At 42.4% G+C, this 13298-nt stretch overlaps 1 pseudogene; it reads right to left on the bottom strand.

The window, feature by feature from the left end:
* Positions 1-2671: 2671 nt before the first annotated feature.
* LOC116565780 lies at positions 2672-9043 on the bottom strand (annotated as a pseudogene).
* Between the last annotated feature and the right edge of the window lie 4255 nt (positions 9044-13298).

Raw genomic sequence — 13298 nt, 5'->3', positions numbered from 1 at the left:
CAATGGGGAAGGGATTGCCTGTTTAATAAATGGTGCTGGGAAGACTGGATAGCCATGTGCAGAAAGCAGAAACTTGATTCCTTCCTGACGCCTTACACTAAAGTTAACTCCAGGTGGATTAAAGGCTTAAACATGAGACCTAACACCATAAAAACCCTAGAAGAAAATTATGGCAAAACCATTCAGGACATAGGCGTAGGCAAGGACTTCATGACCAAAACACCAAAAGCATTGACAACAAAATCCAAAATAGACACATGGGACCTAATCAAACTCCACAGCTTCTGTACAGCAAAAGAAACAGTCATTAGAGTGAATCGGCAACCAACAGAATGGGAAAAAACTTTTGCAGTCTACCCATCCGACAAAGGGCTGATATCCAGAATTTACAAAGAACTAAAACAGATTTACAAGAAAATAACAAGCCCATTCAAAAGTGGGCAAAGGATATGAACAGACACTTTACAAAAGAAGACATACATGAGGCCAACAAACATATGAAAAAATGCTCATCATCACTGGTCATCAGAGAAATGCAAATCAAAACAACATTGAGATACCATCTCACGCCAGTTAGAATGGCGATCATTAAAAAATCTGGAGACAACAGATGCTGGAGAGGATGTGGAGAAATAGGAACACTTTTACACTGTTGGTGGGAGTGTAAATTAGTTCAACCATTGTGGAAGACAGTGTGGTGATTCCTCAAGGACCTAGAAATAGAAATTCCATTTGACCAAGCTATCTCATTACTGGGTATATATCCAAAGGATTATAAATCGTTCTACTATAAGGACACATGCACAGGAATGTTCGTTGCAGCACTGTTTACAATAGCAAAGACCTGGAACCAACCTAAATACCCATCGATGATAGACTGGACAGGGAAAATGTGGCACATATACACCATCGAATATTATGCAGCCATCAGAAACAATGAGTTCATGTCCTTTGTAGGGACATGGATGAAGTTGGAAACCATCATTCTCAGCAAACTGACACAAGAACAGAAAATCAAACACCACATGTTCTCACTCATAGGTGGGTGTTGAACAATGAGAACACATGGACACAGGGAGGGGAACACTACACACAGGGGTCTGTTGGGGGGAAATGGGGGGGGGACAGGGGGGGGGGGGGGAGTTGGGGAGAGATAGCATGGGGAGAAATGCCAGATATAGGTGAAGAGGAGGAAGGCAGCAAATCACACTGCCATGTGTGTATCTATGCAACTATCTTGCATGTTCTTCAAATGTACCCCAAAACCTAAAATGCAATTAAAAAGAAGTAAATAAAAAAAGAATAAAAATCAAAAAAAAAAAAAAAAAAACGAAGAAAAGAAACCAGGGAAAAGTTAACATCTAGCTCTGTTCACTTAAGGAATATCAATATTTTTATTAAATGTTCTGTTTCCTATGCTGTCCTTTACATGAATTTTTCCTCACTTAAACCTCAAGACCATCTCATAAAGTTGATTCTTATTATTATTCCTTTTTCTTCCTCCGAGACGGAGTTTCACTTTTGTTGCACAGCCTGGAGTGCAATGGTGCCATCTTGGCTCACTACAACCTCCACCTCCTGGGTTCAGGCGATTCTCCTGCCTCAGCCTCCCAGGTAGCTGGGATTACAGGGATGCACCATCATGTCCAGCTAATTTTTGCATTTTTAGTAGAGACAGGGTTTCACCATGTTGGTCAGGCTGGTCTTGAACTCCTGACTTCAGGTGATCCACCTGCCCTGGCCTCCCAAAGTGCTGAGATTACAGGCATGAGCCACTGTGCCCAGCCTATTGCTTCATTTTTAAGGCGAGGAAGCCTAAATGAGGAAAAGTTAACTAAATAGCCTAAAGCTTCAAAGTCAGTAGTCTGAGCCCAGGGCCTATAGTTTTCAACATGACACTGCATCCACACTTGGATGAGCGTGGCCACAGCTACAGCCAGCCTGTACATGTCATCGTGCCTCAGGGTTTATAAAATACTGTCACACATGTTGTAGTATTTGAACTCATTTAACACCAGAGGAAACTAGCTAATGCCAAGAGTGAAGTAACCTACACCAGACAGCCTGGCAGAAATAAAACAAAGAATAAAATCTCCAGGGGACTAAAAGGAGTGCTTAGGCATTGCCGTTCACTCCTGTCCTTGTATGAGCCTTTGCCCTGCTGTGTCTGTTACCAACACAGTGATTTCCAGCATAGCACACAGTCTCGGTTTGTGTGGAACATGGTTTCTGTTCCTGGTACAGTGGGCACATCTTGCCAGGAGTGGCATGCCCAGGTAAGGTAAGCTGAGATCCTTGCTGGCTCTTCTTGCCATACTTTGTTTCTCAAATTGTACAGTGGAAAATAGCACTGGGATCCTTGATTAATAGATCCGCAGGCAGAAAGAAACAAGAGAAAGACTAGGGTTCAGTGTCCTATGCTCAGACAGGGCTTTATTGCATCTATTCAGGCCCAGAGGTAGCTAACCTACCAGTCGTAAATACCGAAGGAAAATCTTAGCAAAATAACTGAGATGTAAAAATGCAGATGTGTAAAATGTGGGTCACTCCTTTTTATTATTTTGAGACACAGTCTCACTTTGTTGCCCAGGCTGGAGTGCAGTAGCAATGTTCATGGCTCACTGCTGCCTTGACCTCTCTGGGCTCAGGTGATCCTCCCACCTCAGCCTCCCAAGTAGCTGGGACCACAGGCACATGCATGTATTTTTTGTAGAGACAGGGTTTCACCATATTGCCCAGGCTGGTCTTGAATTCCTGGGCTCAAGCAATATACCTACCTCAGCCTCCTATACTGCTAGGATTAAGATTAAGGAGTGACTGGGCAAGTCCAAGCAGGTAGCCAGCCTTGGGTTCTGCAGGTCAGGGTGTGATTTTATGCCACTGCTGCTGGTGGTTGTCTTCTCCAGCTTAAGTTCAATAGGGATAACTCTGGGTCCTACAGCAATCTGGGATTCCCAGGACAGCAGCAAAGATTCTAGGAATCTCTGTGTGAATTGTTGGCCCAATTCAGGAAGATTGGGTTGGGGGGATTCTAAGAACATGGAAACTTACCTTCCCCTTCTCTGCTTCTGGGGACAGACTGCCTGTCATTACCCGCTGGGCCTTTCCTTCTGTGCCCTTTTCTCGTCTCTCTTTCCTACACCTTTAAAGATAAAAATTTGAGACTGCTCCTGTTTGTGTATGCGAGCTTGGCAAAAGATGGGAGCCAATGACCAAATGCCCACTTCATGTGATCTCAGGTGCCTCATAGTGGAGTTTTACAGTACTCAGTTTTTGTTTTAAACTTATCTGAGCTACTTCTGTCAATTCTGAAACAACTCTGCCATCAAGAAACCTTTGCCTTTTACCTTGAAAGTATCAGTTCCGTTTTACTTAGGACTGTATTCTCTTATTAGTCCTCAGGGAAGGGAACTATGACCTTTCTAGTGATTCTTTTATACATAATTGTGTGGTTACATAACTGCTTCTCGGGTTGACCACATCCCTCAGCAAGCACTTGGCAAATGCTTTGAGAATAAGGATGGTGTCTTACCCTTCTTACCTTCACCCACAGCACTTGACCACATGCTGAATATCTACTATGTGCTCAGTAAATCTTTGATACAAAAAATGGGTGAATATATCAGATGATTTATTAAATAATGTAAGTCAGATTATTTATCTTTATACATCTTTTTTTTTTTAACGCCAACATTTTTATTTTTCCTTACACAATAATGTATTGCTGGGGCCTAATGTTCTTACATAACAGTAGAAAACGAAAATCTGTTGTCATCTCTAAAGAATTGAGAATTGCGTTACAAAAAAGAAAAAAAAAAACACATAAAAAGATGAATACATTTACAGGTATAAATGCAAACTGCTTCCAATTCAACGCAAATAACAGCCCACGGTGTTCTGGCAGGAAAATATAAGCTAAGAAAGGAAACTGGGTCCTATGGCTCGGACTTTTCCAATCCTGATAGACAGGTAGGACAGAAACAACTGGTTGAGGAATCCTTGCAGCCTCTAGAGAAACCCCAGCACACTCAGCCCTGACACATCAATACCCTGCACAGATCAGAGACTGCTCAACATGTAGACTCACCAAGCCACAGACTTGTCTTCCACAAGCACCTTCTTACCTCAGCCATGAAGTGACCAAGCCACGTGTACTAAGGGTTGAAATCAAACATATGTACAGAGTATTATACAAATACCAAGGGCAACAGTTAACTTGAATACAAGGTCAAAATTGGCAAAAACTTATCCAGTGCTGACATCAGATACAAGCTTCTGGGAAAATTACTTTTTGAAGGCTTGTTCCAGTATTGTGAGGCTAGCAGGAGGAGGTGTATGCATTTGCCAGGGGAAAATTTATACTTCTGAATTAACCCTTACAGCAAATGCTATGCATCTGTTCACAGCCCATTTAGAAGCATTTGTGGTGGATGATAGAGGGGCCCAACTCATTGTATTCCTGCTTGCTAATCCACATCTGCTGGAAGGTGGACAGTGAGGCCAGGATGGAGCCGCCGATCCACACCCAGTACTTGTGCTCTGGGGGTGCAATGATCTTGATCTTCATGATGCTGGGCACCAGGGCAGTGATCTCCTTCTGTATCCTGTCCACGATGCCAGGGTAGGTGGTGGTGCCCCCAGACAGTACTATGTTGGTGTACAGGTCTTGTGGATATCCACGTCACACTTCATGATGGAGTTGAAGGTAGTTTCGTGGATGTCACAGGATTCCATGCCCAGGAAGGAAGGCTGGAACAGTGCCTCTGGATACCAGAACTGCTCATTCCTGATGGTAAAGACCTGACCGTTGGGCAGCTCGTAGCTCTTCTCCAGGGAAGGGGAGGATGTGATTGTGGCCATCTCCTGCTGAAAGTCCAGGGTGACGTAGCACAGCTTCTCCTTGATGTCACGCAGGATCTCCCAGTTGGCCATGATGGTGAAGTTGTAGCCATATTCAGTGAGGATCTTCATGAGTTAGTCAGTCAGGTCCCAGCCAGTCAGGTCCAGATACAGGATGGTGTGAGGGAGGGTGTAGCCTTCATAGACAGGCACTGTATGGGTGACCCCATCTCCAGGGTTCACGACAATGCCAGTGGTGTGCCCAGAGGTGTAAAGGGTCAGAACGACCTGGATGGCCATGTACATGGCCGGGGTGTTGAAGGTCTCAAACATGATCTGAGTCATCATCTTCCTTTTGGCCTTGGGGTCCAGGGGGGCTTCAGTCAGTAGCACCAGGTGCTCCTCCAGGACCATGCACAGCTCATTGTAGAAAGTGTGGTGCCAGATCTTCTCCATGTTGTCCTAGTTGATGACAATGCCATGCTCAATGGGGTACTTCAAGATAAGGGTGCCGCACTTGCTCTGGGCCTTGTTGCCCACATAGGAGTCCTTCTGGCCTATGCTCACCATCATGCCATGCCAGGGGCACCCAAAGATGGAGGGAACATGGCTCAGGGGGCTTTGTCCACAGAAAAGTCACTTTGCACATGCCAGAGCCATTGTGAATGATGAGCGCAGCAATCTCTTCCTCCATTGTGACCAGCAGAGGAGTGGGGCAGCGGAACAGTGGGAGAATACGGTGCACGGGCTGGTGGCAGCGACTGAGAATCTTTATATATTTTATCATAAAACTGAAAAAGATTTTCTATAACATTAAATAAAAGCTTTCTACCTCTTATGAAAAAAAAATGCCTAGTTACCTGATCTGTTCTCACAGATTTCCTCAATCTCAGAGCATCAGAAAGAAGAGGCCATCATTCATTCAACAAACATTTATTGAGAGCCTACTACATGCCTGTGCCAGGCACTGTAATAGCTCAGTGAGACAGCCCCAGTCCCTGCCCTAACTGAGCTTACATTTGATGGGCATTTAGTGATTGGAAAGTACTACAGGCTGAATTGTATCCACCTCCAACCCCAAATTCGTATGTTAAAGCCATAACCCCCAATGTGACTATATGTGGAGACAAGGCCTTTAGGTAATTAATGCTAAATGGGGTCATAAGGGTGGGGCCTTAACACAGTAGAACTGGTACGCTTGTAAGAAGGGGAAAAGATGCCAGAGACTGTTCTCTTTATACACACACACAAGGCCGTGTGAGGAAACAGCTAGAAGGCAGCCTCTGGAAAGCCAAAAAGACAGGCCTCACTGGAGCATCATCCTGAAGGCACCTTGATCTTAGACTTCTCATCTCCAGAACTGCAAGAAAGTAAATTTTTGTCTTGCAAAATGCCTAGACTGTGGTATTTTGTTATGAAAGATTGAGTAGATTAATGTAAGAAGTGTCCATGGTTAATGTAAGATCACAGAGGAGAAACGAAAGAAGGGAAATTGCTCAGAGAATAGGAACACTGAATGATTGTGATCATTATTTTGAGTTATTTTAAAAGTCATTTTACAAGATCCCTCATTCTTTATGGATTCCAATAGAGGAAAATCTATAACTTCCTTTGATATTTCCCTTGATTCTCTGGCTTCCTCAGTACCATCTACAGCCTTCTGCTGCTTGGTTATGTCTAATGTTTATCTGTCTCAGGAGGCTCATATACCACTCCCATAGGAAGTCTCAGCCTTGTTCAGACACAAGCTGCTGCTGCTCAGAGGCTGCTGTAAATATAACTGCATTCCTCTCAGGGTTTTCTCATTTCTCCAGTGAATAAAATGCTTTGATTCTCAGTTCTGGTTTTAATTGGCCAACAAGATAATTTATTTCCAAATATAAGCGATCTCCCTTCTGTATTTCTGAATCACAAAAGAGAGTCTGCTCTCCTTTGACTCTTGAATTAGGTAAGCATATATATACCCCAGCTAATGGCCACATGGGCCTATGCCCTGCTCCCCCAACTAAACTCTGGGTATTTATATGTATTTTCTACTGCCATTTAATAAATTACCACAAGTGCAATGGTTTCAACAACACACATTTATTATCTCCACATCTGTGGGTCAGAAAACCAGCTTAGCTGGTCCCCTACTTTAGGGTCTTTCACAAGTATATAATCATATTGGTGACCAGAGCTAGGGTCTCATCTGAAAACTCAACTGGGGAAGGATCCACTTCCAAGCTCACTCAGGTTGTTGGCAGAATTCTGTTCTTCAAAGGCTGCTGGACTGAGAGCCTCAGTTCCTTGCTAGCTATTAGCCAGAAGCCACCCTAAGATCCTTGCCACATGAACCTCTTCTTGCTACATGAGGCTCTTGAACATGGCTATTTCCTTCCCCAAAGCATGAAGGCCAAGACGACAAATAGATAAAATCTGCTAATGAGACAGAGGTTATATGCTTGTAACTTAATTGTGGAAATGATAGCTCATCACCTTTGTTGTTATCCTATTAATCAGAAGCAAATCATAGATCCAGACCACTCAAGGGAGAGTAGGTTCACATGCAAGGAGGCAGACATAATCAGGGATATCAGGAGGCAGGCATCATTGGGGATGTCTCAGAAACTTCCTCTCCCAGTGCTGGTGAACAGAAAAGAAGCCACTTGGGTCCATTACTCATCCCTGCAACTCTTCTGCTTACTTTCTTAAGAAAACAAAGTCTTAGGAAGGTGATACTGGTTTGGTTGTGATCATCATTCTCATAGACATCATAGATCAATTCTACAAAATTTCTCCTGTACTCCAGACACCTCTTACCATCAGCCACTTGGATGACCAATAAATACATATCTGACATGGGTTGTACATAATGTCTGCCAAAAACTACTCTTCCTCTCTCAGGGAATGAGCCATACTATCTGAAGTTCTCAAGCCAGAAACTAAATTACCCTGACTCCTTCCTCGCTATCATTCTGCCTTTATGGAATAAAATACTAAGCAAGTATTTCCAAAAAAAGTATAAATTACGTGGAAGGAAATCTACAAATGAGGGTAGCTATTTGGTCATGATGGAGATAGGGCAACACAACAAGGGAATTCCTATGTGATTTGGGTAAATCAACTGCAATCTCTAAGAGTTTTCTCAATTAAGATGGAGGAATAATAATAGTAGACATAAATCAGGGAATTGTGAGGATCAGAGGAAATTATATCTGTGAAATGCATGTATATCTTACATCCTACAAGCCCTCCATATATGTCAGCTCCTATACCAGCTGTTAGAGAACCACATTGTGGCTATGATTATTTGCCCACTAATTCAATAGTGTCCTCTCTTATAGCCTCCACTTTAGAGACTAAAAAACTAATATATCTTCCCACATTTCTACCTTTCTCCTGGCTGGGGCTTCCCAGGGGACGGAGTTCTCGAAAAGTTTTGGGGTTCTGATGAGAACATCTTTCTTCTTTGAACAAAGATTCAGATTCTGTAGTGTCAGCAACCATCTATGTCCATAAGGTAGCAAGCACTTAGTCAAACACAAACACACTAGGGATGGTGGAGTGGGGGAGAGTGGAATCCCTGAGGATTCTAGCAAACAGCAGAACCAATGCCAGCATCTAGCTATCTGCAGGCTCCTTGTTACCTAATAAAATGAAACCTCGGGAGCCACAGTAGCTCTGGCCAGTTGTCTTGGCACTTGAGGAGGCGAGGGTATACGTTCAAGGCTAACCTGGGCAAAATAAGAACCTCTCATTCATTAAAAAAAGAAAGAAAGAAAGAAAGAAAAATGAAACCTCTCCACATTTAAGCTACTGTTGATCAGGAATCCTGTTATTTGCAGCTGAAAGCACTCCTAAGAGACATATTTGTGAATAGCCTAGAAATCAAATATCTAAAACTTGAATGCCATAAATTTTGGCCAAGGTCATAACCTCTATCAACTCAAAGTTTGAAACCCTGTCCCTTTCCATACTGGATAACATTTTATATTCTATAAATTAAAAAACATTATGTGGCCTCTCTAATGGTTTGTTCTTATTATGTTGACTTAACAACTGTATCCCTAACAGTGAAAACAGCCCCACATATTCAAAGCACCAATATTATGTCAAAGAAGTAGTAGGGAAGAGAGAAAAGGTATGAATACTATAAAGAGGTAGAACTTCAGAAAGAGACAACAAACAAGAGGAAGGAGGAAAATATAAAGATATAACCATACACAACATCAGCCCCAGGTCTCCAAAGTTTTACCTTGTATTTTTATTTTTTTCAGAGTATTTTTTTTTATTATACTTTAAGTTCTGGGGTACATTTGCAGAACATGCAGACCTATTCCATAGGTATACACGTGCCATAGTGGTTTGCTGCATCCATCCCCCTTGCCATCTGCATTAGGTATTTCTCCTAATGTTAACCCTCCCAAATCCCCCACCCCCACTATCCCTTCTCTAGTCCCCGACTCAACAGACCCCAATGGGTGATGTTCCTCTCCCTGTGTCCATGTGTTCTCATTGTTCAACACCCACCTATGAGTGAGAACATGTGGTGTTTCATTTTCTGTTCTTGTGTCAGTTTGCCGAGAATGATGGTTTCCAGCTTTATCCATGTCCCTGCAAAGGACATGAACTCATCCTTTTTTATGGCTGTAAAGTATTCCATGGTATATATGTGCCACATTTTCTTTATCTAGTCTATCACTGATGGGCATTTGAGTTGCTTCCAAGTCTTCGCTATTGTAAACAGTGCCATAATAAACATACGTGTGCATGTGTCTTTATAACTGAATGTTTTATAATCCTTTGGGTATAAACTCAGTAATAGGATTGCTGGGTTAAATGCTATTTCTATTTCTAGATCCTTGAGGAATCGCCATACTGTCTTCCTCAATGGTTGAACTAATTTACACTCCCACCAATAGTGTAAAAGCATTCCTATTTCTCCACATCCTCTCTAGCATCTGTTGTCTCCTGATTTTTTAATGATCACCCCTCTAACTGGCGTGAGATGGTATCTGAATGTGGTTTTGATTTCCATTTCTCTAATGACTAGTGATGAGTTTTTTTATGTTTGTTGACTGCATAAATGTCTTCTTTTGAGAAGTGTCTCTTCATATGCTTTGCTCACTTTTTGATGTGGTTGTTTATTTTCTTGTAAATTTAAGTTCTTTGTAGATTCTGGATATTAGCCCTTTGTCAGATGGGTAGATTGCAAAATTTTTTTCCCATTCTGTTGGTTGCCAGTTCACTCTAATGATAGTTTCTTTTGCTTTGCAGAAGCTCTTAAGTTTGATTAGATCCCATTTGTCTATTTGTCTTTTGTTGCTATTGCTTTTGGTGTTTTAGTCATGAAGTCCTTGCCTATGCCTATGTCCTGTATGGTATTGCCTAGGATTTCTTCTAGGGTTATGGTGTTAGGTTTTATGTTTAAATCTTTAATCCATCTGGAGACAATTTTTGGATAAGGAATAAGGGCAGAATCCAAATTCAGCTTTCTGAATATGACTAGCCAGTTTTCCCAATATCATTTATTAAATGGGAAATCCTTTCCCCATTGCTTGTTTTTGTCAGGTTTGTCAAAGATCAGATAGCTGTAGATGTGTGGCTTTGTTTCTGAGGCCTCTGTTTTGTTCCATTGGTCTATATCTGTTTTGATACCAGTACCATGCTGTTTTGATTACTGTAGCCTTGTAGAATAGTTTGAAATCAGGTAGTGTGATGACTCTAGCTTTGTTCTTTTTGGTTAAGATTGTCTTTGCTATGTGGGCTGTTTTTTTGGTTCCATATGAAGTTTACAGTGTTTTTTTCCCAATTCTATGAAGAAAGTCAGTGGTAGCTTAATGGGGATAGCATTGAATCTATAAATTACTTTGGGCAGTATCGCCATTTTCACAATATTGATTCTTCCTAACCATAAGCATGGAATGTTTTTCCATCTGTTTGTGTCCTCTCTTATTTCCTTGAGGAGTGGTTTGTAGTTCTCCTTGAAGAGGTCCTTCACATCCATTAGTAATTGTATTCCTGCATATTTTATTCTTTTTGTAATAATTGTAAATGTGAGTTCACTCATGATTTGGCTGTTACTGGTGTATAGGAAAGCTTGTGATTTCTGCACATTGATTTTGTATCCTGAGACTCTGCTGAAATTGTTTATCAGTTTAAGGAGATTTTGGGCTGAGACGATGGGGTCTTCTAAATATACAATCATGTTGACTTTTGGATGGCATCTCTGAGTGGACATGCTTTCTGTGAATGTTGAAGCTATTTGTTTTTCAGTTTTCCTTCCAACAGGCTCCTCTGCTGCAGGTCTGCTGGAGGTGCACTCCAGACTCTGCTTGCCTGGGAGTCATTCACAGGGGCTGCAGAACAGCCAAGATTGCTGCCTGTTCCTTCCTCTGGAAGCTTTGTCCCAGAGGGTATCTGCCAGATGTCAACCAGAGCTCTCCTGTATGAGGTGTCTGTCAGATTAAACAGGGATCAAGAAGCCCCTTGAGCATTCAGTCTGTCCCTTATCAGAGCTCAAGTGCTGTTCTGGGAGCTCTGATGGTCCCTTCAGAGCTGCTGGGCAGAGACATGTAAGTCTGCTGATGTGGGACCCACACTGCCCCTTTTCCCAGGTGCTCTGTCCCAGGAAGGTGGGGGCTTTATAAGTACCTGACAGGCTGCTGCCTTTTTTCAGAGATGCCCTGCCCAACAAGAAGGGAGTCTAGTCACAGTCTGCCCATAGAGGCTTTGCTGAACTACTGTGGGCTCTGCCCAGTTGCAGTGTAAGCTTCCCTGTGACTTTGTTTTCACAGGTGAGTTTAGAACCACCTACCTGAGCCTCAGTAATGGCAGATGCCCCTCCCCCCACCAAGCTCAAATGTCCCAGGTCTAGCCCAGACTGCTGTTCTGGCTGCAATAATTTCAAGCCAGTGGGTCTTAGCTTGCTGGATTTCATGGTAGTGGGTCCCACCGAACCAGACCACTTGGCTCCCTGGCTTCAGCCCCCTTTGTTTCAGGGGAATGAGTGCCTGTCTTGCTGGCATTTCAGGTACCACTGGGGTATGAGAAAGAAAGAAAAAAAAACACTGCTGTGGCTACTGGCCACCCAGTTTTGTGCTGGAAACCCAGGGCACTGGTGTTACAGGCACTGGAGGGAATCTCCTGGTCTCTGGGTTGTGAAGACTGTGGGAAAAGTGCAGTATCTAAGCCAGAGTGCCCGAGTGTCCAGAAAAGTCCCTGATAGCTTCCCTTGTCTAGGAGATGGAGTTCTCTGGTCCCCTTGCACTTCCCAGGTGAGGCAACACCCCACCCTGTTTTGGTTTGCCCTCCTTGGGCTACTCCCACTGTCTAACCAGTCCCATTGAGATAAACTTGGTACCTCACTTGGAAATGTGAAGATCATTTGCCTTCTGGATCACTCTCACTGGTAACTGCAGATTGGAGCTGAACCTATTCAGCCATCTTGGCAGAAGTCTCCTGTATTTTTATTTCTAGAGATGGGGTCTCACTCTGTTGCTCAAGCTGGAGTGCAGTGATATGATCATAGCTTACTGCAGTGCCAACCTCCTGAGTAGCTGAAATTACAGGCAAAAACCACTGCACTAACTAGACTTTTTTTTTTTTTTAAATAGAGATGGGGTCTGGCCAGGTTGCTCAGGCTGGTTTCAAACTTCTGGTCTCAAACAGTCTTCCCGTCTCCATCTCCTAAAATGCTGGGATTATGGGTGTGAGCCATCATGCCCAGGCTAAAGTTCTTATAGTATTGATCTTAGACATTGCCTAAAATGTAAAAAATTGTTTTTCTTCTTTTGTTTGTACCTCTTTCTGAAGTTTTGCCTTTTTTTTAGTATTCATTCCTTTCCTCTTCTCCTTACTACTTCTTTGACATAATATTGGTGCCTTGAATATGTGGGGCTGTTTTCACTGTTAGGGATACAGTTTTTAAGTAAGCATAATAAATTAATAAGAAGAACAAACAGAACATTAGAGAGGTCACACAATTTTTCTGAATTTATACTATATAAAGCTATCCAGTGTGGAACATACATTTATTACATGACTTTTTCCCACATTCTGTCTCTTCTTAAGAATTCTCAAGAGGGATATTTCAGGATCATAAGAGACACATATATAGACATCAGAAAAGCAATATACAAAGTAGATAAGTGTCCATCTGGTGTAAGTTAAAGGCTCAGTAAAGACTTTCTTTCTACAAAATATCTGGTCTGTACTTGGCCTGTAAGTGCCAATACCTGGCTGAAAATTTTTATCTTGAAACTTACTAATGTGTAGATGATACAGCAATGGATTGACTCTAGAACTGCAATGGCCACTAGCCACCTGTAGCTATTAGACTACATTGAAATGTAGCCAGTGGCATATATTGAAGTTAAGGGGTATCTCAATCAAATGAACACGTCAGCAGAGTGTTAATAAACAATCGGATTAACAGCCCAGTACAAGAATTATAATTCCATAAGTAGTAGATTTAA

The sequence above is a fragment of the Sapajus apella genome, unplaced genomic scaffold, assembly GCF_009761245.1.
Source record: "Sapajus apella isolate SASKATOON/1434 unplaced genomic scaffold, GSC_monkey_1.0 scaffold41, whole genome shotgun sequence".
NCBI lineage: Eukaryota > Metazoa > Chordata > Mammalia > Primates > Cebidae > Sapajus > Sapajus apella.
Note: the sequence above shows the minus strand (reverse complement) of the source record. Positions and strands in the feature narration are given on the sequence as shown.